This window comes from Vicugna pacos, unplaced genomic scaffold, assembly GCF_048564905.1.
Source record: "Vicugna pacos unplaced genomic scaffold, VicPac4 scaffold_107, whole genome shotgun sequence".
NCBI classification, from domain to species: domain Eukaryota; kingdom Metazoa; phylum Chordata; class Mammalia; order Artiodactyla; family Camelidae; genus Vicugna; species Vicugna pacos.
The window spans coordinates 1522955-1550271 of NW_027328787.1; the positions used below are offsets into that span (position 1 = coordinate 1522955).

Below are 27317 nucleotides of genomic sequence, written 5' to 3' on the forward strand. Positions count from 1 at the left end.
GTGAATGTGAAGTGGTTTCTCCTAGTTGTTTTGACTTGATTTCCTTTAGAGCTAATGTTATTGAACACCGTTTCATTGTGCTTATTGGCCATTTGTATATTTTCCTTGAAAAATATCTTTTCAGATTCTTTTTTCATTTTTTAATTGAGTTGCCTTTTTATTGTTGAGCTGTGGAATTTTTTTTTTTGATACACAAATTCCTTATCAGATAAATGATTTGAAAAAATTTTCTCCTGAGTGTTGTTTTTTCACTTTCTGGATGGTGTTTTTTGAAGCAAAGTTTTAAAGTTTAATGAACTCCAATTAATCTCTGTTTTCATTTTTCCTTGTGCTTTTGGGGTAATATTTAATATCTGATGTATTTTATTAAAACTTGTATATATAAAATAACTTAATTCTTAGGACCGTTCTAGGAGATGGGTGCGGTTGTTGTCCCCAGTCTATGCATCGGAGACTGAGGTGCAGAGAATTTGACTGACATATTAGTGTCAAAGCTACCCAGTGCTGTGGGAATTCAGACCCTCATGTTTTTCCCTAGCATCTGAGCTCAACACCACCATGCTCCAATCTTTCCAGGAAACGTTAATGAAAAAATCTTTACTTTTTTGATTTCTTGTTAGATTTTTTTCTTATTGGGGACCTCAAATTCTCATTTTCTTTTCGGATATCAGTGTCGATTTATTTTAGGTCTCATGTAGGGAGAAGCATTGCTATCAGTTAACTTCTTTATTACTCACTCTCCAGTGATGATTGTTGCTAGTTGATCTAATCAAGTCATGCTTAAGTCTTTCCTGCTCATGACACTAACAGCAGAGTCATGACTTATAGAATGCTCAAAGAAGAAAGTACTTGATTGATTTTATTTTGCCAACCAATCAAACCAATCAAATAAAACCCTGGTGTTGACACAGACTATAAGCCCTCCAAAATAGGGTCACTGTCTTCATTGTGTTTCATTTGTTGGGTCACAGTGTCTGGATAGTGCCTTGCTGTCCAGCAGTTTTGTGAGGATACGGTGCTCGTGAATCATTGTAAGGACAGAATTTTGACAACAGACTGTGTTGTTCATTTCACGACGGAAAAGGTAATATAGAATTACTGTTCAGATCTGTTTTAAAATTAAGCTTTGAATTTTGAGAATAGTTCAAGAAGCCATACAAAGCTCTTTTTCACTAATTTTAGATCTATCTTAGACACATTATGTTTACATAGCAGAGTAACTTATCAAGTAGATTTGACAAAGGAGTGTTATATTGATTATTTGTTTTAGTTGAAATATTCTACCAGGGATAAAGTCATAAGTGCCCATAAATGAACAAATATATTTGTATTTAAATGCAACTTGGGAGCAGACTACATATGTTTCTATATAATATATATGACTGTGTGTTTTAATCTTTCTGTCAGTGTTTTAATAGTTTTTCAGCAATTTTGTAACTTTAGAATTCTTCTAAAAAATTCACCCCCAATTCTAGTGCAGTTTGTACTGTGTATCCTGTCTTATGCATGGGATTCCACTGTCCCCTCAGTGAGGAATTTCCTCTCCTATTGTGTTAGGAGCAGAGTTAAAGGAACTGTGATTTCTAGGCCTTTGCTCTCCATGTGTTTGCAGTTGGCTCTCAGTCACGATTTTCCCTTTCCAGAGTTTTCATTGTTAAATTAGAATTTCTGAAAATAACTATTAATATGTTGCATTGGTCTCCCTAGAAACTTGACGTCTTTGTGCTTTTCAGTTTTCAATTTATGAAAAATGCAAATGCACTCTTGTTTTTAAGTTGTCCTTTTTCAATAGATATTTATCTCTTAATTGATAGAATAATTTTTTCCCAATGAATGAATCGGTGTGCATGTTTTAAAGGATAACTTACTTTTTATTTTTCTTATTGTAACAGTAATATTCATTGTAGAGAATTTAGTAAATAAGGATTAACACAGTAATAACTTCACAATGGCCTCTAATCTCACCTGGAGATACAGTTGTAAGGTTTGAAATTGAGAATTATAAGTCCTCTCAAATTTTTCTTTTTCAAGTACGTATTGGTTACTGAGATCCTCGAATTCCCATATGAATTGTAGCAGCAGATAGTCAGTTTCTGCAGAGGAGCCCGCTGGGATTGTGATCGAGACCACGTTGAATATACGGATCGCTCTGGGGAGCACTGCCATTCCAAGAGCACTTTCTTTTGATAGGGGAATGTGTGTGGAGTGTCTGTCCTGGTATTTAGGTCTTCTTTAACTTTTTTTTTCAACAATGCTTTGAGTTTACAGAGTATTATTTTACTTTAATTATCTTTGCCTTTATATTGAGGACAAGTGTGCAAGGTACTGGGATCAGAAGTGTATTTGAGCCCCGCAACTTGCTGCCACCATGGACGCTGCACTCTTGCTTCACCCGCTGTACAATCTTGCACAGAATACGACCTCAGTAACTCTCTCTTGAATGAATGATTATATGATTGTTGGATGATGCTTGAGAGTCCTTGTGATGATTTTTTTCCCCAGCCTTTCCCCAGTTCTTAACTATGCCCTTTCTCTTCCTAAACTCCAGCCTGGGTTTCAGCCTGCCTGTGGCATTGATTTTCCTTGTCTGTGGACTCTTCCTTTCACTGGTTCCCGATAATGTTACATGTGGGCTGTGGAAACTTGCTAGATGTCAAGAAAGAGCTAATCCATTGTAGGCCAGTATTTTTAGAGTTTGTTATTGTTTTATTGATTGAAATTAAATGAGGCTGCCCCCTGAGCCCTCCCATGAGCACTTTTGACCTTCCTACAGCTGATACTGCTCTAGTTGCTGCATGTGCCCTTTCCCCAGCCTTGATTTTGTAATTGAATAAGTCACCATCACTGGAGCCCTCTCTTTAAAAGATAAAGAGAACATTTGCTCCTTTTCCCTGTTTGGGGACTTCAATGAGATGAGATCCCAGATAAAGAATGGAGCCCCACCTCTTTCTGACCCCCGCTGTTTCCGTTCCTTTCTTCAGGGGAAAAGAGTACAATTCAACAGTATAAAGATTGATTGTGAGCTAATGAGATAGACAAGACAACCGATCATTTATTAAATAACCTTTCATGATAGAAACAAATGTATTATACACACAAACAGCACACAAAGCACTGTAGTACCATGGTTACAATCGTGGGTCCGAGTTCGTGTCCTGCTCTGGAGAGACCAGTCCTGTGAGATGGAGAACTGGTAAGTCGGCTTAGCCTCTCCAGAACTGGTTTTCTGTCCTGCAGAGACGGGGCTCGCTAGGCGTCCCCCCCGTAGAGGTGCTGTGGGGTGTAAATGACGCGCGTGGGCAGCCTGAGCACAGCTGCTCATTCCTCGTAAGTGCAGGGTAGCATAGCTTTTGCGGTGATGGCTTTATGACCGCCCCATGTAGACTGTCAGTGCTCTGAAGGGATGCCTTGTGGTTTGGAGATGGGATTCTCACTTCTGTAAATACCCAAGTATAGTGTTATTGGGTCCTGCTGATTTCAGTCTATTCTTTAGAAAGTACATATTGTAGATATATTTTTCAAGCATGCGTGCTTTTTTTCTTTTACTATTAAAGTTCTACCCTCTCATCTCTTGGTGTTACTTTTCATGGAATCCAGGAAACAGTCCTAAGCTACCTGCCTCTTCACACTTTTCCGTGGTGGTTTCCTTCCCTGATTAGAAGAGGGTTTTGCATAGGAAATTTTATTCGTTCCCCTTTTCTTGGAGTCTCTCTCTCTGTCTGCCCATCTCTCACCTCTCAATCTGTCCATTTCTCAACCCACTGCTTCTTCTGACATGTTCCAAAACGCATTTCAGGTAGCTTACAGAAGAACAGATACCAAATAAACAGGTGAGAAAATGGGGCCCAGTTCAGACAGTGAGGCTAGGAGGCGAGCCTGTGTGAGGGTTGCAGGCGTGAGACACATGCCTCTGCCATGTGACTTATAAGATCGACAGCAGCAGTGTGTTTCAAGCTCCCAGCAGACACAGGGAAGCAGGATTTGAGGGAGATGCTTACTGGCTGTGAAATAAATAAGTGACTTAGGAGAAGCCCAGCCTTTCCAGCTACTAAGGCTTAGGAGAATATTTTGAGTGTCTTCCAAAATCAGAGTATGGCATCTTTTCTTTTTTCAGAGTTCTATGTATAGTTGGTTACATTCTATACCTGGAAATTTCTCCAAAACTGCTTCCCACGTGAGTCCCATGGCTCGGGGATTGGGTGGTTCTGCTCATTGATGGGGGTTGGCCAGAAACAGAAAATGAGAGCCTCAAAGCGGCCTGGGATTTGTCAGTTATGTTTTGTCAGTGCTGTAGGGTTCAAGAAATGCTTTCACCGTTTCTCTCCATCTGAGGCGGCAGCGTAATCTCTTACCAGCATCAGGAGCTCAGGGCCACGGGATGGTGGGGGCTGACTGCACTGCCGTCAAGACAGCTGAGCTAGTCACTGCAGGTGTGGTTCTTTTACATACTGCAGTTCATGCTCTTTACTAGAATGTTTCAACAGGGAGTTAATTAACTGAGTTAATTAACATTTAATAAATATGATCTTTGTTGAAAAGACAGTTATAGGCAGAATATAAGCTGTGAAGTCTTTAAAAACGGTTTCATTACTGAAATTTCATTTGGGGAGATACACGGTTTATCTTATATATGGCTCTCTTTTAAAGTAACAAAGAAACAAGACAGAAAAGGCAGAGGATGATTTCTGTTCTTCCTCTCGGCTTGCAGGTGCCTTCACCTCCAGTGGCATCCATCCAGACACCAGCACTGACACTGGCCGTGCTCAGAACTGCCTCAGCCCTGAAGACACTGCTGACAAATAGAAGGGGGCCACGCCCTGTTACAGCAGGTGCTCTCACTTTGTGGGTCCTTATGTAACTGCGTGGTGTTAATCAGGATCGCCCGTCCTACATTGTGTGATGCTGCTGCTTTGTCTCCTAGTTACTTGTTTCTCTAAGTATTCTTGTATTATTCTCCAATGCATAGTACTACACACCTAAAAATGCTATTTTTCAGATGAAAAAGAATGTGCATTTAAAATAATAACTCTGAAAAAGGGGGCAAAAAAGGCTATCCTTGTCCCGCTATTCAAAGATAATAATTAACACGTTAACGTATATTTTCATCAGTGTGGATCACCTCTGTCATAAAAAACCAGAGAGCACTCTGTGACTGTTTACTGTGTGGACACCTCCATTTTCCATTCGGCTTTTTATATGTTTTTCTACAATATTCTATCTCCTCTGGCATGATTTTTGATGACCAGTATAGCATTCTGTCTTGTGGAGGCATTGTCCATTTTACTTCGGACTTAAATAAACTTTTAAATTCCAAGTATACTTAACTGAAATACTGAAAAGAGAACTGTGGTGGTAGAGGAAGGCCCTACCTCCCTTCCCCTTATTTCCGAAGAGTAAAAACTGTTGAAAATTTGATATATATGTTTCATGACCTTTATGCCTATGACATACATATATACACACATATGAGAATTCCATGTATACGTGTGTGTATATATGCTTTATTTAAAAATGAGACCATACTATATGTTTTTCTGCAGCTCGCTTTAATCACTCAGGTGTATATCATAGACGTCCTCCCACTCCAGACTCACACGGTCCTTTCAGATAGAGTGGAGGGGTCTCCTGATTTGCGGGTGTGGTCTCTTTCCCACGCACACCTTTGGTGAGAGAATGCTGTGGACAAGGCCCTGGACCACGGCGAAACGCCGGCTCCCTCATTTCTCGCAGCTCGTCGTGATTTAACGCATCATTGTCTTGATGGTGGACAGTTAAGTTTTCTCCATTTTCCACTGTCAGAAAGGATATTTGACTGGCATCCTTCTTGTACAGACATTCCTGTGATCTTTTATGAGTATTCCTTTAGTTAAGGCTTCTGGAAATTTAGTCCCTGGATGTGACATTTACATTCATCACAGACTCCATTCAAGTAACTCTAGAAATTCCTTCCATAGGGGAATGAAAAGATGCACAATTACTTATGTAACCAATTCTCTATTGCTGGATATGATTTCACTTCAGTTTTTCTTCCCACCATTGTAAACAGTGCTGTGTAAATGCCCTGATGGGTACATCTTTTTGGACTAAATTTGTTTTTTCCTAGAGGAAACGACTCGTAGAAGTGGTGTTGAGTCAGTGTGTACGTACGTTTTTCAGAGTTTACATATCCATTGACATGTCGTCCTCTGAAAATGTCGCTCATGGTTTCTTCTCCCACAGATGGACACTAGATAGAATATCTTTTAAAAATATTTGCCAATATGATGAGCAAAAGTGCTTTTTCATTGTTTTAGTTTGCATTTGATGACCAGTGAGGTATTGAGCATTTTTCACTCATTAGCCATTTGACTTTTTTAAAATGAATGATTCCTTTTATCCTTTGCACACATTTAAGTGGGGGAGCTTCTTGTTGGTTTGTGACAGCTCTTTGTATGTTATGAACATTAACTTCTTGTCTTCAACAACATGTATCACAGAGCTTTTTCTTGTCATTTCTTGCCTTTCATTTTGTTTAGGAGGATTTTAATTTTGGTAGTGTCTCAAAATATTCTTATGATAATAAATGTATTCCTTATGTGTTTTATCTTTGAAATTATTCTTAAAAATAATTTCTTATACTGGAATAAATCTCCTCTGTAGGTTTTTTTTAATCTCTAAGATGGAGATGATAATAGTACTTGTTAATGTAAGGGTAAGTTGAGTTAATAAGAACAAAGTGTTGTATTTGCTGTTATTAGTACTTTTTTATATTTACATCACTGTCTGTAAATTATCTTGTGGTCCTTATGAGAGGAATAGTATTTATTCTTTCTAGGTGATTGTCTGATTGTCTCAGGACAATTACTGAAGTCATACTTTTCTCTTTGATTTGAAATCCCACCTTTACAAAATACTTATGTACACTAGAGTCTCTTTTTGAGCTCATGGTTCCCTTCTGTCAATCTGCCTTTCTTACTCCAGCACCATAACTTACATATTGTAAAAATTTATTTAATAATTGGCAGTCTGAATTTTTTTTCATTCTTTTCTTCCATCCCAAATTTTCTTGTCTAGTATTATGATTTTATTATTCCTGAAGAATTCCAAAATATTTTGTTCAAGTTAAAAAAAATCAGATTGGAGTTGTCATGGGAGTTTTCAGTAAGTTTTGAATTATTCTGATGAGAACTTACATCTTTACAAAACTGCTTTCCTCCATGCAATTTGTTGATGTCTCTACATTCTCACCTCTTACTTTACCCCTCAGTACAGCCCTGAAGTTTCTCCATTTAGAACATGGGCATTATTTTTTAACTTATTCCAGATTATTGTTTATGTTTTTGTCAATTTTGTAAGTGAAAATTTTTTGCTATTATATTTTTAAACGCTTAAAACTGAAATTTAGAAAGGACGATTCGGTTTGTAAATACTCACTTTGTAATTTGTCATTTAAAATTGTAAGTATTAAGTAGTTGTTCCAGAATCCTTTCTTTTTTGTTTTTAAAAATTTGTGTCGAAGATTCTCAAAATGTTCATAGCTAAGTAGTATAGGTGGGGAGACAGATGGAGAGAGGTAGTGTGGCTCATGTACAAACTGTGAGCAGTTTCATGGCTGCCTTTAGGCTGGAGAAACCACAGAAGAGCCCAGGTTAGACAAGGAATGGCTTTGTATGCACTTGAAAGCCAGCTTTCCTGCCTGTATGGTGAAGCCTGGTGGGCGTGGCAGGTAGATGATCAAGGTCTGATCAAGGTCATTTGCTGCACAGAGCGCTGTGTCTGTGAGAAATGGTGACCATTGCCATGGCAAATGCTTGGTGCCAGGAACAATGCAGGGGAGCTGGGGAGCCTGTGTTAAGGATTTTCCAGTCCTGGGAGTGGGAAGATCAGACTCTGCATTCAGATCTGAGTTTGAATTAATCCTCTTTAGTTTACTGGACCTCTGACTTTTGTCAAGTTATGCATCCTGTTTGAACTCCTGCTTTGTTGTCTCTCAAAACAGAAGAATTACAGCCTGCTGCTAGAGTGTTTGATCAGGGTAAATGATTTGTGTCTATAAGATGCCACGTACAGTCACAAGCTCAGTGAGCAATGAGCTGTCCCCTCCTCTCCTGCAACTCAGTGCTCGATAAGTCATCAGCAGAAAGCGAGTCCCTAATTTGTATGTGGTGCAAGGAAGAACAAAACTAACGTCTTGCCTTTCCCTGGCAGTATTCTTACTTCTTTGCTTCATGTACCTCTTTCCTCCTTCACTCTCCCCTTTCACCTCCTCCACCAAGAGCCCGAGACTCTCTCAGAACACTAGATTCAAATTATTTAAATGTTGGCTCATTCCCATGAAATGACAGTGACTTAAAAAAACTGCACACATCCCAGAATTCATTGTATTTGATTTACACACACACACACGTGCACACACACACACACACACACATCAGGCTACCTCCCATTTACTGAGGGAGAAGGGCCACTTTTTCTGAGTTTTCATTTACTCAGCGTGAGAGCAGTCTCTTAAGCAGAATTTCACCTGGCTTTGTGCATGGTTTTTTAAATTGGATTTCTGCTTTTTGTCCATAAAATTATTCTCCTATTAGAAGACAGGAAGTGGAGACATAGATATTCTGCTGAGATATTGGTGTTATCATATTTGAGTTTTAATGGACATAAGGCGGCATAGAGTCATACATTATTATGGATGAGAATCCATGATGATGTAACTTGGACAAGAATCTGGGTCTCCTGCCATCGTGTCCATGCGGGTGAAGAGGCCACTGGGTGGGGGATGGCAGGGAACCTTCTTGCTTGAGTTCCAGGTTCTTGTTAGTTTTCATTGCTCAGCTGCCTTTAGTTTATGTCCATGAGGCCTCTCATGGGAAGGTCACTATGTCCTGAGAGACTGAGTTACTAATCAGCAGAAAGCTCTGGACCCACTCATATTTTCCAGAGTTTTTCTGCTGACCTGCTGACACTTTATATAAATGAGACCTAACAAACTACTGGATATAAAATACTTATTGTTATCATTTGCCCTCAAGTTCCATAGGAATGGGGTGCTGTCTCAGGCTGTCTAAGGCTAGATCTGAACAAAGATAGGGTGATAGGCTCCGCTGCTGGACCCTCCCCAGTCGAATGGGATTTCCACCTTAGTTTTTAGAATCAGGCAGATGAGTTCAAATCTTGTCTTTACCAGTTATTAGCTTTGTGACCTTGGGGAAATAACTACTTTTTTGGTTCCAATTTTCTTTATCTGTAAATAAGTTCAGTATTTATTTTAGGGATTTTGTTTTAGAATTGAATGTGCTAATTCCCTAATTTATTCCTAAAATACTGATCACATGGTTCTATGCTGGTGCCTTAGTAGTTGATTGCTAAGGGACTCAACAGTGAGAATGGGGATGGGGCCCCCTGGATCATACAGCTTATATTCCAGGATATGCTTGTAAAAGACAAGATTGCAGTGGATTTTTAGTAAATGTCCATTCCTTTCCTAATCCCCATTGATTGTGTATATATCTTTATACTAATATATGAACAATTTTTTTTGCAGTTTAAATCTCTTTGTAGTATTTAAAGAATGTAGCTATAACAAAAATACGTGAAATAAAATGACTTGACTTTTATTTTCCTTTCAATAAGCAAAACAAAATAAAATAGAAAAGAAAAGAAAAAGTATTGAAGGAGTAGAAATAATTTTATTTCCGTGGAATCAACTCCCTATGTTAGGTTTTTCCATTGTGTTGTTCAACATCATATAAAATTGACAGGTTGTGACTTCAGTGTTGATAGCTAGGTGAGTATAGTTTCTTTTTGTGGTTGTCTTTGATGAATTATTTGCACTAGATCATAAATGATGTGCATGTTACATATTGGAAACGAGGAAACTTTGGAGACATACTACCTCCAATGCAGTCATTTTGTTACCGAGTCCAAACTCGTTCTGCTCGCCGCATGACAGGCCAATAAACCGGGAGATGAGGTGTTGGAGCAAGGAATAGTGACTTCACTTGCAATGCTGGCAGACGCAGAAGACGGCAGACTGATGTCCTGGAGAACTATCTTCCCCAAGTAAGAATTCAGTCTCCTTTTATACTAAAAAGGGGGGGGTTGTGGTTGGTTGTTGCATACTTCTTGCTTTATGAATTGTTTGTCCTTTGAATCCGCTGTTCTTGCAGCTGTCCATGTGGATCAAATCATGGTACCCCTGTAAAACCTCCAAAAAAACAAAGGCTATTCTCTATTATGCAACTTGCCATCTCTACAGAAGTGCAGATGAGCTAACATTTTTAAAGATCAGGGCCAGGAGAATAGGCTTTCCTGCAGATTTCAGGCTAAAGGCAACTTTCTTTTTCAAATGGTGCAGAGCTACCAAGTCTGAGCCTAGGAAACAGGGCACAGGTTTAAACTCAAAGGAACAGATTTAACATAGGGTAAAAACTGTTACATTTTATTACAATTCCGTTTCCAGCTTCATAGATAATATTAGTAAGAAATATGAGCAATTTTGTATTTTTGCTTCTTAATAACCGATAAGTGTACCAACTATATTTTGTGAGCAGGGATGCTGTGCAGGCATTGGGGTGACAGCAAACTCTTGTAGGGGGTGGCCGACCCTGCAACATCTCTGATGCCCCGTGAGTGTTGGTGAGGGTCCCCGTAGCCAGGGGCTCTCTTCAGGAACCAGCATATGGGCATTGACCTCTGGAGACCTCTTTTTCGGTTGCAGGAATTTTTTCAGATATTGAGATTGAAAAATCACTCCAGCTGGGAATAATTAGGGAAAAAAAAGAAAAGGAAAAGGGTTTGGAGTAGAGTAGAAGAGTAGGACTTAAGATCACGGAGCCTGAGTGCTTGGCAGCGGGGCCTCGGGAGAGAGGGGAGCAGAGGTGGGGAGGGGCCTGGCTCCGGAACCAGCTCCTGTAATTGTCCCTGCACGCAAGCCACATAGCTTTAAATTGGCCTGGGCCACCTCTCTGGGCTGGATATCACCCTGGGCAGAACCGTGGTATCTGTAAAGTAAAATGACTTCACAACTATTGCACAGAGCTGCAGGTGTAAGAGAGCCTAAGCCTGTCTCAGAGTGCAGGGGACAAGCGGAAAGGAATGGCAAAATTTCCACTGACAATTGAAATTTTGTTAAATAGCCTGCTACAGTTGTTTGCATCACTTGAATGAATGCAGGCATATTTCTGTGGGCATTTATAGGTTCACTGAACCCCACCAGCCCCTCTTGCCCCCATCGGAGATGGGCTTTCTCAAGCACAGTGCCCCTCCTGCTTGGGTGGAAAACGCTGCTGGTCCTTGCCTGGGGCCGGGCTGCTGCAGGGCACTGAATCCCCGAGGCACGGCCTGTGAGACACGACAGGAACATCTCTGCTCTTGACTGGGTGCCTCCGTTTCCCCTGCAGTGTAAAAATGCCGATGACTGAGTTAGAAGCATGCTTCCAAGCTGTCCATGTCCTTGGCATCCAGAAGCGGAGCCTGGAAGCTTTCGAATTTATCCAGAATGCAGTTTACATTCACCTTCAGCAGGTGAGTGTATGTCCTTACACAAGTGGAGGAATTACTGCAGTTTTCCTGGAACTTTCTCACTACAAGTCCATTTGATTTTTCTGTGCTAGGATTCAGTATGGCCTGCTAAAAACTCTGGAGTGAGATCTTGAAACCCTGATGAAGAGCATTATTTATTTCATTTCTCTATATGATACTCTTTTACTTTTAAAATTCAGAATTTTTGGTTGTTTCAAAAATTTTTTGGGGGGGTTGGAGAATCATGTTTACTCTTACCATCTTTGCAACCTGTTGCTTTGTGCCTCTCACCTGTCTTCTGTCACTTGTGAGGCGGTTCCATTTGTGACCCTGTCCGGGTTGTTCATGTTATAAAACATAAAGCCTGTAAAAGTACAGTCCCTTTTCCTCCGAAGACATTCCACAAATACTCCTTTAAACTGGGTGTGGTTTTAAGAAGACAGAATCTTTAGAACATGTCCTTGCAGGTTGCTAGTGCAAAATCCCAAAATCAATAGTCTAGCTCAACATCTAAAATCTTTCTAATTTACCTTGGAATTGTATGGATAAGTGAAGCAGTTTGCTAAGAACTCAGACCAGGTTTAGAATACAGGTTGGTGTAGCTCAGCAGGTCCTCCCAAGCTGATGCTCTGCCAGAGGGCGGGGCCGAGGGGAGAGGGCGGGTCCTGCCCTCCCTGAGGTGACAATTTCATGGCAAAGACTTTCACCTGGTGAAGAACTTGGAGTTTCTTCTAAGAAGAGTGGGTCTTAAAAGAGTCCAAAAAGCGCGGGAGTGGCACAGTCCCATTTGTCTCAAGTAGGGGAGAGCGGCTGTGGGGCCACTTAGGAGACTCGTGAGTCCAGGTGGGCAGTGTTGGTGGCTTCCACTTGAGCTGTGGGACGGTCAGTGTTTAAAAGCGAACATATTGAAGGCATGTTTAGATGGTAAAAAGGAAAGGTTGAAGGCTGGCTGTGAATGCAGGATGGAGTAAGGCCCAGGTTTCTGGGTGGATTAATGAGGTAAATGATGGTCCTTCTGTGCTCTGAGGAGGGAAAGCTGCAGAGGGAGTTCTGCGGAAAACTGATGAGTTCAACTGTGGGTAAAGTGAAAGGTTGTTAGATGTGTGGTCTGGGAGCTCAGGTGAGAGCCAGTAGTGAGTAGGGGGAGGTGAGAGGGACTTTCAAATAATTTTGTATTGTGAACATACAAATAAGTATGAGTAATGACACATTTAATACCTCTATATTCTGGATTTAAAGCCCAGTAAAATTTTGCTATACTGACTGCAGAGGTTCTTAATATTTTTTAATAGAAATAAGTAGAAACAAAATAGTGGAGTTAGTGAGCATCTTAGAGTAGATGTGTGTCCTTGTATGTATTTTTATACCTCATCTGTTTATAATCATAATCTACAAAAAGTTATCTTGCTTAGCATAAGAGTTAAACACAGGGACGTGACACACATTGTTGGGGGTTGAAGCTGATCTTCTCGGGCAAATTATGGACCCTCTCTTTGCCTTAGTTGCATCGTCTGTGACTGCCCCAGGGCCCCTCATCACAGCTGATTTCCTAGAGTAGATGTTGGGAGGGAGGCTGCTGAAGGGAGTAAGAGGTGGCAACTGCTAGGGATATTGAAGAGAGACAAAAACAGATTAAAGCCGATAAACTGAGTACAAATACCCTCTAAATAGAAGGAATCCCGCAGTGTTTTGAGCCGCTTATCATAAGGGAAAGAAAATCACGTGGATCCAAAGCTCTTGAGCATATGAGTATTGTGGGTGGGAGGGTGTCATTATAAAAGTGTTGAGAAAAGGCCTCTTTGTTTTCCTTGACATTACCAGTAAGGATGGGGAGCAGAAGCGAAACCCTCTGCTTCACAGTTGAAGGTGCTGTTTTGTGCGAAACTGACCAAAGTTTGGAAACCAGTCATCAGCGATGCTGGCAAATGAAGAGGCTTCTGGATTGGGTGGGGCACTTGCTGTGACTTCCAGGTGACCTGCTGGCTGGGGGCTGTGTGGCGGGCAGTAGTTTTGCAGGGTAGCCCGGGCATAATCCCTAGCTCTGATGCTGCTGGTCTGATTAACAGACCTGGGCGCACACTGTCCTAATGGGGCAGCTCGGGATGTGGCCCTGCCGTGCTGAGAGCGAGAAGAGGGCTCCCCTCAGGAGGTGTCCCTGCAGAGACTGGAAACGTCCTCCTGCAGGGGAGGAAGAGCCTCTGAGCAGCGGGCCGGATGCACAGGCAAGACCAGCATGAGCACTGATGTTTCCGGGAGCCGGAAGTCATACAGTGGCCCAAACGGCCTTGTTCCTCAGAGACTGGAGGAAATAGATGCTGAAAAGGCAGGCTAGGGTCAGACCCTGTGGTGGGTTATGAGTGACAGGAGAGGATTGTTCAGGCAGGCATGAGACAACCCTGTGGGCGTCCCAGCTGGGGCGTCACGCCGAAGGGAAGAGCAGAGTTATAGACTTTGCCACTTATTAGCTGTGTGACTTTGAGCAATATCACCCCACCTCTCTCTCTATATATCTTCATCTGTAAAGTGACACAGTGACAAGGTCGTGTCATCAGAAGTATTAGCTTAGCTCTGATCCTCTTTGTCGACCCCTGTCAGTGCTTCCCTGCAAGGTTCTGCAACGGCTGCTTTTACCCTGAGACGGGAGGGCATAGAGGGACACTGTAATACCCGAGGGAAGAAAGGGGTTGCTTTAAAAGCAGACATGTAACAGCCTGCAGCTGCAGACCTGCAGGCAGTTTGGTTGACGGTCCTTGAGAGGACTTTGGAGGCCTTAGCGTCGTCTTAAGTCTTGTTTCCTCTTGGGGACCGGATTTGCCTTTGGGGATTGATGTTGAAGATTTGAGCTTCTGCAAAGTTGTTTTCAGAGATGTGTATATACGTAAAATATCATATAAAATAAAATGATTTATTTAACGTGTGCGAATTTGTAGCTGTTAGGAACAGCTCTGTTGGCCTGGTCTCCACGGAGGACACCAAGGGTCAGCAGAGCGTACAGGAGGGCAGGCAGCCTGCAGTGCTTCTGCGGGGTGTTCTCCCCAGCAGGGTGCTCTGCTGAGTTGAGTCTTCTACGAGTTTTGTTGCCAGAGGAGCAGACAGCAAATTAATGAGTTCTAGAGGGATTGTATAATGACAGGAAGAAATAGGAACCCGGAGATTTTCTGGACTAAAACACGCTTTGGTTCCTGATTCAGTGTGTTCCATTACAGAATTGATGAGTTGTGTCTATTCTGGAACGTCATTGAAATAAACGTTCAGCCTATATGTTAAGGGCTTTGTTTTATTTGGCTGGAGGACTCGAGCCGGGATGACAGCCTCTCAGATCACTCTGAGGGACTGCTCCCAAGAGGTAGGGGAGGAGCTAGGATATATAGAAGCTTACAACAAAGACCAGGTAATTGGAACAATAAAATATTGCTTGTTATCTAAAGAAAACCAGATATCTCAAGTTCAAGTATTTACTGCTTTTCTATGTATGGTGAGAAGCAAACATTTGAGTCATTGAATTCATTCCTTTGGCAAGCCCCTGGCTATCTAGGGCCAGTATCCTGTCCTTTCTTACTCTGAGTCTGCTCAGAGGGCACCACTGTGAGTGGCTGAGAGGCCGGGCTGTAGGCATGTACTCGCTGGGGGTTGGCAGCAGCCGCTGATGACTCGGATTCAGCATTCTTTGTTTACTGTCATGGTTGCAGTATTTTCATGCACATTGTAGTATTTTCATTCACAGTGCTCCCACTTGGTCCTAAATTTGACCAATATTTTGAGAGAAATTTCATGACCAATTTTGTCCCACGGTGCTAGGATGGCTCATTCCTAGTTCAGGTGAAGAATCTTCTAAGTTGCCATTCAAGGTGTAAGTTTTTTTTTGTCAGACCCTGTTGATACTAAAAGTTCTCTGGATCACCTGTCTTACTAGTCTATTATGATACAGAAAGTGTTTACCCATCTTTGCTCATTCCCATAAATAGAATCACACTATTATATTTATTTTATTCAGGGTTATAAATTTTATCTGTTTCTTCAAGATGTTTAGCCATCATCAATCTTGTGGGCCTAGTTACACATTGGGAAATGTAACAGACAACAATTTTATAAAATAGACAGGATATAAGTAATACAGCTAGTAACGTTAATAAAGTCACGAGTAAGAATTTAATAGTCGAGAAGTTGTATTTTTGGGTTAAAATTTTGCTTGTGTTTCTGAGTTTGATCCTATGAGAAAGTTCATATTTATGGTCAGGGTCAGAGCAGGTATTATTTGGCCAGTTGAAATCTCCCACCTTGTAAGATCAACAGTGGCCTAAACAGAACTATAAATTCTTTTTAGAATAACGTTTCTGAGGGCTATCTAATTAGAGCCTTGGAGTAGGGAAACCCACCAAGGTAACACAGAAGTACTAGACATAGGTAATTTATCATAAACTTAACAATTGGAGTAGATCATAATCAAAGGTTGGAGAAATTATCAAAGTAATTGGTATACAGTCCTGGTCCGGTGTCTTGGGTCAGCTGTCTAGCTCAGATGTCGTCTTCTTCTCATCCTGGTCTGGTAGCTTTTTCTCCATTTGGGCATTGTTTTAAGGTGAGCAGCACTCGATAGGCCAGTGCAGTGCAGGGGATGTTTCAGATAGGAAATGAATCGGAGACTCCGTTTCCTTCAGCTTTGGTGTGTATGGTCTGGTAAAGAGTACCTGAAAAAGGGTCCTTCCATTCAGGTTGGAGACAGTTCTTTAAGTCATGCCTGTTGCAGTATGTATAATCCCCTGGCTGCAGGTCATGGGGCATTGGAACTTTACCCAAGGATAGATTTCTGAGCTTCAGAAACAAACCTAGAGTATCCTTTTCATAATTCAATTAAACCTTACAGTAATGTGACATGACAGCAAGGAATAATCTGGGAAGTGTCTTAGTAAATATGGACCTCAATTAACAAAACTAGAATTTAATATCCAGTAAAATATAATTTATTTTCTCTCTTAAGTTACCCTCAGTTTTCTCAAATATAGCCAAATCAAGATTAATTTTTTACAAGTTAAGTCTGATTATTTGATCATATAGGCTTTTTTAAATTTGTCTGTGTTGGAAGTTTTAATACGGAGTCTCAGGGTAGAATGTTAAGGTTTGCTAAGGCCAAGAAAGACACGTCAAGGCTTTTCATGGGTTTCTGCCTTACAGATTTAGGTAAATTCTTTTCTCTTTAAAATCCTTAAAATATCTTTATACTCCTATATCTGTTAGGAGATGATCTCCCTAATTTGTTTGATAAAGCCACTGGGGACCTAAGTGTTTTTAGTCTCTTGAGGGATCAGATAGAGAGAAAAGATAAGTGTTCCAAGTGTGATTACATAGGTATAATTTATCAAATTGCTGTGAACCATAACTAGCTTAAGGAGAAGAGATTCTTTACGTCTGAGAAACAGGTTAAAAGCCAGTAGTATTTCAAACAATATCAAAAATTATAACCATATTCAGCAGGTTAATCAGTCCCTTGTAACTAATTCTTTTAATGAGAGTTTTCATTAGAACTTTGAAATGTCTTACCCAGTTTAGTTCAGTGCTATAGTGTGAAATTTATTAGGAATCAGTAAATCTCCTTGAAGAGAAAGCATTTTGCAAAACCATCAGAAGAAAACAATTAACTGTCTATAAATGACAAAAATTTAAAAGCATGGTTAAACACCGTTACACTATAATCAATAAAGAAATCTGTTCACTATACCCATAATTATCACTGGTAACATTTCAGATATACCAGAATTTTAGGGAGTCCATATAATTTCTACAATATCTATATTAATAATATTGTCTCATTCAATATAACCTTAGAAGATTTATGATTCATTTGACAATTCCATGTTATTTAAAATGCCAAATGAAACTTTATAGTTAAAAATCTCTCTTTGGGATGTTTCAGGGGCCTTCTGTAGCATCCCAAACTTAACTGGAGATTAAAAGAATTTTAATTAATTAAATTAATTTTTATTTAATTAATTAGAATTTTATATTTGGGGAGCTTTTTGAAAGATTTCAGAACACTTGATCAGATAAACATATAGATCACTGTAAAGTAGTACTAATTCATTAACAAGAAAATACGTCAAAAGTAAAGGCAGAACAGATCAGCTAAGTGGTATAAGAAGTTTTACAATCTGTTACTGAAGGAGGATTAACATTTTAAGAAAATTTTTTCCTCTTAACAGAGAGAAAAACAATTCTAATCTTGTACCAGCTTACTTCTAAGATTCATTTACGTTGCCCAATTTGTTTCTAAACTTAGCCAATTCTGACCATGTACAAAACTCTTCCCTCAGGGTTCCTTTTCCACAAGCCTTCCACAGCTTTCTATACTTATATTAGTGTGTCCCTTATTTTTCTTCTATTCAGAAGTAACCAGGTTCAGGAGAAAGTCACTATTTTTCATTAACAAAATATAATTCCATTCTTATATCTTCCTTTACGCATTTATATTACTTTCCTAGGATACTGAGATCATTCCCTTACTAATAGAGACTATTTCAGTGTGGCACCAACCATTTATTAATATTTCTATATACCTTTAGTTTCACTGTAAGAGGAAGTTAAATGTTAAGTAATTCGTATTTCAATGTTATTTTATCTGAAAATGGCATTGCTATTTAATAAAATCTTGTCATTTAACTTAATTTAGCACAACACTAGAATTTAAAGATACCAAACACTTAGAGATTACCTTAAACATACATTTTAAAAATATATTTTAAATATTTACCCAAAGCTCTCATCTCATTTGCATTTAATTTAATTAAAATTTTACCACAGCACATTACTTTTATTTTTTTTTTGACAAATCTGCAACAGATATAACAGGATCTTATTTGACTTTCATTAAACCTAGGTACAGTAAAGGTATTATACATAATATTGATGACTTTAAAGATGTCTATATTAATTAGAACATACTTAAACTAAACAATATCAAATATTATCTTAATATTGAATATTTTCCGTTTCACATGACGCTGAAAGTCAATTTGTTCAGTTGTTATTTTAAAAATACTTAATGTTTAAGCTCTTATATTTTTACGTCAATTAAGCAGAGCTCTATGACTTTGAATTTTTTTTCTTTAGCTGTAGAAATATCTCACTTCTATAATGTGTACACAGGCTTATAATCAGAAAAAAGCTAGAGATCTCATAGCTTCACTTTAAAACTTACTTATAAGATAGGTATAATAATAGTTGGAGTAAGCTGAATTTGCTTGCTCAAATCATTAAGGCTTACTATTTATGAAACAGACAGTTAAAATTTCTTCACAATGTCTGAAGGACCCTTCGGAGTTCTGAGTTCTAATATGCCAAAAATTTCTTGGCCTTAAGGTTTATTTCGTTGAGCTAATTAGACTCAGTCCTAGGTCACTGTTTGTTGTATTTATATTTCTGATGTGCAAGACAAAGACACTGTCTTCCAGGTCCCCAGAGAACTGCTCTCTCACCCAGGCCGTATTTTATCTCCTTAAATGGCATTTTTGTATCAGTGAGAAGAGCTGTAAACAAAGAATTCCATGTTTTAAAACTTTAAGGCTTACTTAAATATGTCTTCCAAAACTTGCATAAGGCATTTAGTAAGATCTCTTTTCCTTGTGTTATAAGTTAAACCCAGGGTAAACCTGTATTTTTTTATTAGCCACTCAAATTAGTTTTAATTTTACATTATATTGGACGGCTTATGTAACTATATTGGTTTATTTTAATTTGTTCAATTAATATTTTCAGAGGGACAGATATGTGCCTAGCCTTATAATACCAAGAAGGGGAAGTGTTTTTCCTCTTAAACACATGTATCCCACAACACAAGCAAAAGTTTTGTATAAAGACCACTTAAATATACCAATTTCACAAACATTTATCTCAATTTTATTAAATCTTATACCTTTAATTTTTATATTTATTAAGTTTAATCAATAATTCTTATTTCTAGAAGGAGTGCCAGAAACCTTTTTTTGTGTGTGTGTGCATTGTATATAATTTTATAGAAGTCTCTAGGATGCCCAAGATTCAGCCAAAGAGCTTAGGCACTTCTCAGTTTTTAATTTCATTAATTGGTCTGTTATCCCAATTATTGATCAAGTATTTCAGTCTATATATACATATATTTCAAACTGTGGAAAGTAAAATGGGCTTGTTTGAACTTTAATCTTGGGGGGGAGTAGGTGAACTCTTTGGCCCTTTTTTTTTTAACTTTACGTTGTGTAGTATCAAAACCCTGTATGTAAATCCAAAAATGTCCATTTTATGTATTTGATTCAAAATAACCATATAAAAATATTTATCCTTTTGGGATAAGCCACTTATTTTTTTTTTCGACATTTTTACAATCATTTTTCCAGTTATTCAACCTAATTAACATTAATTATTCTAAGTTTTTATTAGCATATCTAGAAACATTTATCAGAAAGGAAAACACAAACGTAGCTTTTCAAACCAGTTTTATTTTTTTAACTAAGTTCTTAGGTTAACCATTAGATATATTTTTCTACATTTAAACTTGATTTTAATAGAAACCATAAAACAACTGTTTATAATGAGATCTCTTTAAACTTTCACCAATTAAAAAGTTTTTCCAAATTAAAAAATCCATCATATGGCCGTCAATTTATATACAAATATAATATATATATAGTGATTTTAAACCAATAAGATGCAGAGGCCCTTCCACATGAGAGTCGGGGTGTTGCCTAAATAAAATTCAAAGGTTTACTCTCCAAAAGCTAAAAGCCTTTGTGGTCCAGGCTGATGCAGCCAAGTTTAAGATGGCAAAATATCTGAAAATTGGTACAATCAAAGAATTGCTTAGAATCCCAATTTATTTGCGTGGCCACCATATGTACACAATACTTGAAACTTTTGTATGGTGGAGTCCAAGGTTTCCTTTAAAAAATAAACTAAACATACATATACATACATACACACACTTAAAACACCCAGAGAAAGATAAAACATTTACATTTCAAGGACACAGGAAGAGAAATCCAAGTTACCCCTAAAGGGGATTTTGTTTTTATAAGTTCAGAATTCCAAAAAATGTTTTTATCAGGCCTGGTTAGTTATTTTCAGAGTGAGTTTTTTTTTTTTTCTTATTCCCAATTAATGTTGTAAATTTTGTATGTACATAAACCTGGCTGGGGTAATAGTTGGAGACTGGCAATCTGTCATTTCTTTTTCTTTTCTTTTCTGTTCTTTATTTTTTTTTTGAAAGTTCTATTCCCCATTGTAAGGTCGGGTTCTCAGAATAAATTTGCTAGTAAGATTTCCCACAGGGACAACTCTGTGTCATGAAGTCTTTGTGTCTACCACTCCTGGAAGATTCTCTGTCACCCGAGAAAGCTGTTACCAGCCAGGAGGATGGTCCGAATTTTGGAGTTGAAAGTTTCCTCATAAGAGTTTTACTTTTATCCTGAAAAATTCAATGGAGGTAACCAAATTGAGGAAAATATTAGACCAGACTCTTACTAACCACTCAGTCCTGAACCCAGTGTCTTTCAACTTGGACTCACTCAGGATGTCTCCACTGGGTGAGTATTTTCCTCATATGTTTCCACCAGCCCCACTTTGGACATATCCTCAAGGTGGATATTTCCTGTTATCTTTCAACCAGGCCCCACTCAATATGTCTCCACTGGGTGGGTAATTCACCTCAGTTTCTTTCAACTGGAGGGCCACGTACCTGGATACACCGCCAGATAAAACTTAGGATCATCAACCAATATGTGAGATCCGAGAACCTAGAGAGACTCACCCAAATTCATCTGGACTCCCCGAGGAGGTGGATGGGCACAAAGGGCCACTGCTGGTACCAAGGCTCCGGGTACTTGGAGAGTTCAGGTGGAGAGAAATCTGCTGTGGTGCTTCATGGTGTCCAAAACTGTTGACTGAAATACATGTGCAGCCTAAAAGTTAAGAGTTATGTTTCATTTGGCGGGAGGACTCGAGCCAGGATGACAGCCTGTCAGAACTCTCTGAGGGACTGCTCCCAAGAGGTTGAGGCAGAGCTAGGATATATAGGAGCTTTACAACAAAGACCAGGTTGTTGGAACAATAAAAGATTGCTTGTTATCTAAAGAAAGCCAGGTATCTCAAGTTCAAGAATTTAGTACTTTTGTATGTGTGAGAGGAAGCAAATATTTGGACTCACTGAATTCATTTTTTAGACAAGCACCTAGCTATCTCGGGCCAGTAGCCTGTCCTTTCTTATTCTGAGTCTGCTCAGATGACAAAATTGTGAGTTGCTGTAGCAGCTGAGCTGCAGGCCTGTCCTAGCTGGGGGGTGGCGGCAGCCTTTAATGACTTGGTTTCAGTATTCTTTGTTTACTGTCATGGTTGCAGTATTCTCATTCACATTGTAGTATTTTCGTTCACAGACTGATTATGGATAATCTGCAACCTTGGAAAGCAACCGAGATGGAATTACTGCAGGTACCTTCTGCTTTAATAAGCCGTGTGCAAACATAAACAGGGAGGAAGCATACACTTGGATTTGGAGGTGTAGGAAAGGGATCCTGCACATTGCAGGAGAACGCAATGCAGAATTCCTTACGTCCACCTTTCTTTACTGTAGTGGTTTCTGAGAACAGTTTATGGTAATTAACCAACATTGACAAACTGCACAAATTGCATTTAAGAGCTGGCCGGCTGAAACTTGTGTTTTGGAGAGGTGGAATTCAAAGGCAAGTGGTCAGGTGGATTGGAGAGAGATGGAGCCAAGGCCTGGGCCCAGATTCTGGTTTAAATTGCCATTTCTTCACCATAGGGCCTTGGAATAGAATTCAAAATCTCTTAACCTGTTGGTGAATCTGTGAAATGGGCATAATATTCGTTTCACCCTGGGATTGTTGTAAGATCTAAAGAGTATTATAGCACACATGAAGCACTTAACCCACTGGCACTTAGCAGTGTTCACTGTGTGGGTCCGCCCCGCTTAGCATGTGTCAGAGCCGTAAAGGCAGCATTTGTCTGTTGAGGATGCACTTGCAGCCCCTTGGCTAGGTTATGAATTTGGTGATTTCCTATAATCCTTGTAATTCTATGTGCCATGGACAGTTATTTTCATGGACAGATGAGGAATCTCATGGTAAAAAGACTGTATAATTTGCCCAAAATCAGACCATAATTTTGGGTGCAGAGGCCTCGGTTCAGCATGGGCCCCTGGGCCTTCTGCCCTCTCTGTTCAGCACCAGAGCCAGATATGGAGTCGGCTGTTTCCCTGCCCAGAATATCCGGCAGGCCGCAAGACACATCTGGCCCTGTGCTGCTTGAGCAAAAACTCCGAAGGAGAGACAGTTACAAAAGGGATAAACATAAAAACAGACGACAGCAAATTGTGATCAGCTCTGAGAAGGAAAGGAACATGTCTCGCCGTGCAGAGCTGGGAGCTTTCCCGTCTGGGCTGCTCTGGGGGTGTTCATCTCAGCTAAACAAGTTCTGCTGCTGCACCAAGGCAGGAAGGCAGGGCGCGTGTGGCCAGGTAGACAGGGCCTCGTTGATCTTACTCATTCCCCATTAAGCGACAGTTGTCTCGGGCACTTAACTAATAAACAGATGTTGGCCATAATCATCACGCACTTTGCTTGGTAGTTTTATTGGCCCCAGCATTGAGATGAGGTCATTGAAGCTGGGGAGTTTGCTGCATGCCCGTGATTACCTTGCAAATACCCCGACTGTTCTTTCAATCTAGACTGGTGTGGCTGTCATGTCCCAGCCCTGTGAATGGCATCGTGTAGCTTCTCCCAAGTGGCCCAAATGACTGACATTGATATGCTTAATTCGTTGGAAATAGTATGTGACAATAATAGAAAAAGGTAGTAAGAAATTGTTTGGAAAACTGGAAAAAACCTTTTCTTCCCCAGCTGGGGGAGCGTAACCTGTATCACTCACCCTACTCACTGCCTGTCACCTCCTCCCCGCCGACTCCGTGTTCATAAGCCACACTGAGTCTTGGGAGAACATTTTGCCTCATGACACTTTTGACTAGGACCTGCAACTTCTTTGTCCCTGGTTAACTCTCTCTTCAAAGCCATTCAACTTTTTTGCAGGCTCCTCCACTCAGATGTAAGAATAGCCTCTTTAAACTTCTTGATGCAGCTCCTTAATGAAGATCTTGTGATGGAAACCTAGCCAAAACTGGGATGTATGCATATAGTGACTGCAAACTCAGCACTTTGTTAGTTCAGAATCAGAGGGGTGAGTGACTCAGGAAATGCTTTTTTAAGGTAACAAGGGGAAAGTGAAAGGACGCTTGCTGTGTAAGAAAGAAACATCTCAATCACAGCAAGTAAGGCACCTGTGTTCAGGATGGGGTGTGGCGAGTGCAGAGTTCTCACAAAGAAAATAGTGGTGTGATGGGAGCGAGGACAGTTGGGTACTTTATTGGGGAGGAAAAAAAGTGGGCTGAACATTTCCTTGTTGAACAAGAGGATTGTGACATGACGTGCTTGTATTTTGGAGAGAAGGGTTTTGTGGGGACAAGCCTAGGAGTACGCTGTATGTCTGGGGAGTCAGCACAACAGAGAAACACAGAGAACCGGGCAGACCCCAAGACCCATGCTGAGGGAGAGACTGCCCACCAATTGGAGCCCTGGAGGCTGCTTCTGTCCCTTAGCTGTGGCCTCAGACCTCAATTCACAGCCCAGTCCTGTTGATACAAGAATAAAAAACGTTGGGCATGAGAAGGGCTGTGTCCCAGGCTTTCATTGAGCCCCTGGGATGTGCCCCACCAGATTTTGTTCCTTAACTTCATGCAGTAAAGAATTCAAGAGCAAGCCAGTGTTGAGTAAAGGTAGATTTATTCAGAGAGATACATTGATAGGCAAGAGAAACTTCACGAGGTGTGGGGGTTTGATGCTCATATTAGAAGTAGGTACACACTCCACACATTGTGGGCCTTCCCCAAAGAGGGAGAGAGAGTGGTGACCGCGAGGTGGCGCTGTGTTGCTTGTTTTCTTGGGCTTGGTGGTTTCATATGCTAATAAGTAGAAGGACCAGCCTTAGGGCAAGGGGCTAGGATTCCCAGGGAGTTGGCCATTTTCCACCCTTTGACCTTTTGTGGCTAGCATTGGGACTGCCATGTTGCCTGGGGCATGTTATTCACCAAGTTACTATTACAATGGATGTTTACTGAAGCTCAAGATCTGCTAGAAGTTAAATCTCTTCATCCTGAGCCTCAAGGCCTATTGGGGTTTGAATCCTTTAACATTTTGATGTTAATTGCTGTGGCCTTCCTTGAATGGCTGTGCTCTTCCCCCTTCCATCCTGTCTCACTGTGATGACACAGAGACAGCAAAGTTCCGGCCCTACCTGTGCTCCTGCACTTAAAGGTGGGAGGTGTGAGGTGGGCTTATGATGACCCTGAATGGTAAGAAAAATGTTTCAGATTTTCCTACGTGAGACATGGGGACCTGACAGCAACCTCCGCAGATTTATCTCACGGGCATTATCGCTTGTGTTGTTATAGAAACAACAGGCAAGCCAAGAAACAAGTATAACTCACAAGGTTGTAGTACTGAGATTTATTTCGCTGGCACGCTCAGAGGGGCTTCATTTCCAAAGCTCTGAGCACCTCCAAGACGTGCACATGAGGTTTTATAGGGTTAATTACAAGTATGGGGCTATTAGCCAATAAGGCTCAAACAACAAAAAGCAAGGAATCAGTACACTGAAGCTTATCAATTGGGAACAGATCCCGTTACTGACAATTGTTGTCCTTGGATTTACGTGTTAGCTTATTAGCCCATTAAACTGACGCTAAACTTCAGGTTTACCAGGTAGCTCAGCAAAACTTAGATCAGTAAACCGACACTTATCACACTTAGATTTGTGACTTAGCTTGTTAGCCCAGCTGGGGTTTTCCTTCACAGTGTCACTTATATTTTTTATTTTTCTTTTTATCTTTTTTTAAGTATTTAACCCAAATTTAATATCAGGGTTTTTTGGGAAAGAAATTTCTCTTTTTCTTTTCTTTGGTGATCTTTTAGGGGGGCAGTTAATTAGATGTATTTTCCTGTTAGTGGAAGCCCTGGTGCTTCAACCCAGGACCCCGTGCACGCTAAGCACACGCTCTACCACCCGCCCCATCATCTTTTCTTTTTGGTTTCGCTGCCAAGAATCCTACAGCTGATTTTCTAGTCAGCCTTAACACTTGCCCTGACTTCATGGAATCCATTTTTATGAGTTTACTTCCCCCTGGTTTCATTTAAGTATTGAATCTCCATTTTCTCTTCACTCTCCGTTTTGCCTTTTGTTGTTATGGTTGTTAAGCTGTGTTTAACAGAATTGTTTAAATTCTCTTTTAGCAAGAGGCTGAATGTAAATAAATATGTAAGCAAACAGCACAATTAAATGCTTTTATACATTCTGAGCTGTTTAGTAGTAACTTAAAAACCGAATTGAATATTAAAGTGATAGCATTTTAAAAATATTTTTTAATTTTTCATAAAAATATAGCTGATTTAAAATATGATATTAGTTTCAGGTGTACAATAGATGCTCCATTTATAGTTACTGTAAAACATTGTCTGTATTCCCTGTGTTGTAAGATACATCCCTCTAGCGTGTTTACATTACATGTTGCAGTTTGTATAAGAAAGTTGGGTAACGCAGAGTCTGGAACGTGGCTGTGTATGACTCAGGTTCACGCTCACCCTGCCTGTCAGAGCTCAGGCCTTCACTCCTTTCTGCAGGGGAGCGAGTGGAGGCAGCTCTCATCAGCGCTGGCACCACCCTCTGAGTGGCAGTGACAGCAGTGACTGTGTGTGGACGTGCAAATTGTTTTTCCAAGAGCTTTATATGCGTTTCTGCATTTAATAATTAAAGCCCTCCTGTGAGGAAGCGTTTTTAATGCATAATACATTTTATTTTGATATTGATAGATTTCAAACCTCTGGAAAATTTACAGTAGTACAATAAACGCTTTGATACAGTTCACCTTATAGGGCACTATTTGGCTTTCTGTGTCTGGCTTATTTTAGCATAAAATTTCAAGGTTCTTCCATATTGTAGCCTGAATCAGTACTTTATTCTTTTTGTTTGATAATATCCTTTTCCATGTTTTTTGGTTTTAGTTTATTTAAAAATATTTTCATTGAAGTCTAGTCAGTTTATAATGTTGTGTCAGTTTCTTGTCTACAGCACAAGACTTCAGTTAAAAAGGAACATACCTGCATTCATTTTCATACTGTTTTTAAACATAAGTTACTATAAGATATTAAATATATTCTCCTGTGCTATACAGTATAAACTTGCTGTTTATTCTTTACATACTCAGTAACTGCAACTGCAAATCTTGAACTCCCAATTTATTCCTTCCCCCACCCTCCCCCCTCTGGTAACCACAGTTTGTTTTCTGTGACTCTGTGTCTGTTTCTGTTCTGTAGATAAGTTTATTTTTTTGTTCCTTTCTTTTTTATTTTTTTAGATTCCACATGTCAGCAATCTCATGTGGTATTTTCCTTTCTCTTTCTGGCTTACTTCACTTAGAATGACATTCTCCATGTCCATTGATGTTGCTGCAAATGGCATTATTTTATTATTATTTTATGGCTGAATAGTAGTCTATTGGACAAATATGCTACAACCTCTTTATCCAGCCATCTGTCAGTGGACATTTCGGTTGTTTCCATGTCTTGCTATTGTAAATAGTGCTGCTGTGAACATTGGGGTGTAGGTGTCTTTTTTAATTAGGGTTCCTTCTGGATATATGCCCAGGAGTGGGATTGCTGGGTCATCTGGGAGGTCAAGGTTTTGTCTTTTGATGAACCTCTATACATTTTTCCACAATGGCTCCACCA

The 27317-nt window shown here is 39.9% G+C and overlaps 1 protein-coding gene across 3 annotated transcripts in view; it reads left to right on the forward strand.

Annotated features, from left to right (window-relative positions):
* LOC140694884 (trafficking protein particle complex subunit 9-like) overlaps positions 1-27317 on the forward strand; it is a 385022-nt gene that overhangs the window by 312639 nt on the left and 45066 nt on the right. The window contains exons 1-4 of one of the 3 annotated variants that reach the window (XR_012070551.1): positions 3902-4174; positions 4333-4430; positions 4709-4829; positions 5541-5813. The exons of 1 other annotated variant lie outside the window; for it this stretch is intronic. The gene's annotated coding sequence lies outside the window, so the exon portion shown is untranslated. Of the gene's footprint in view, positions 1-3901; positions 4175-4332; positions 4431-4708; positions 4830-5540; positions 5814-27317 lie in introns of those variants that run through there. One more of the 3 variants, XR_012070552.1, reaches the window with a different exon arrangement.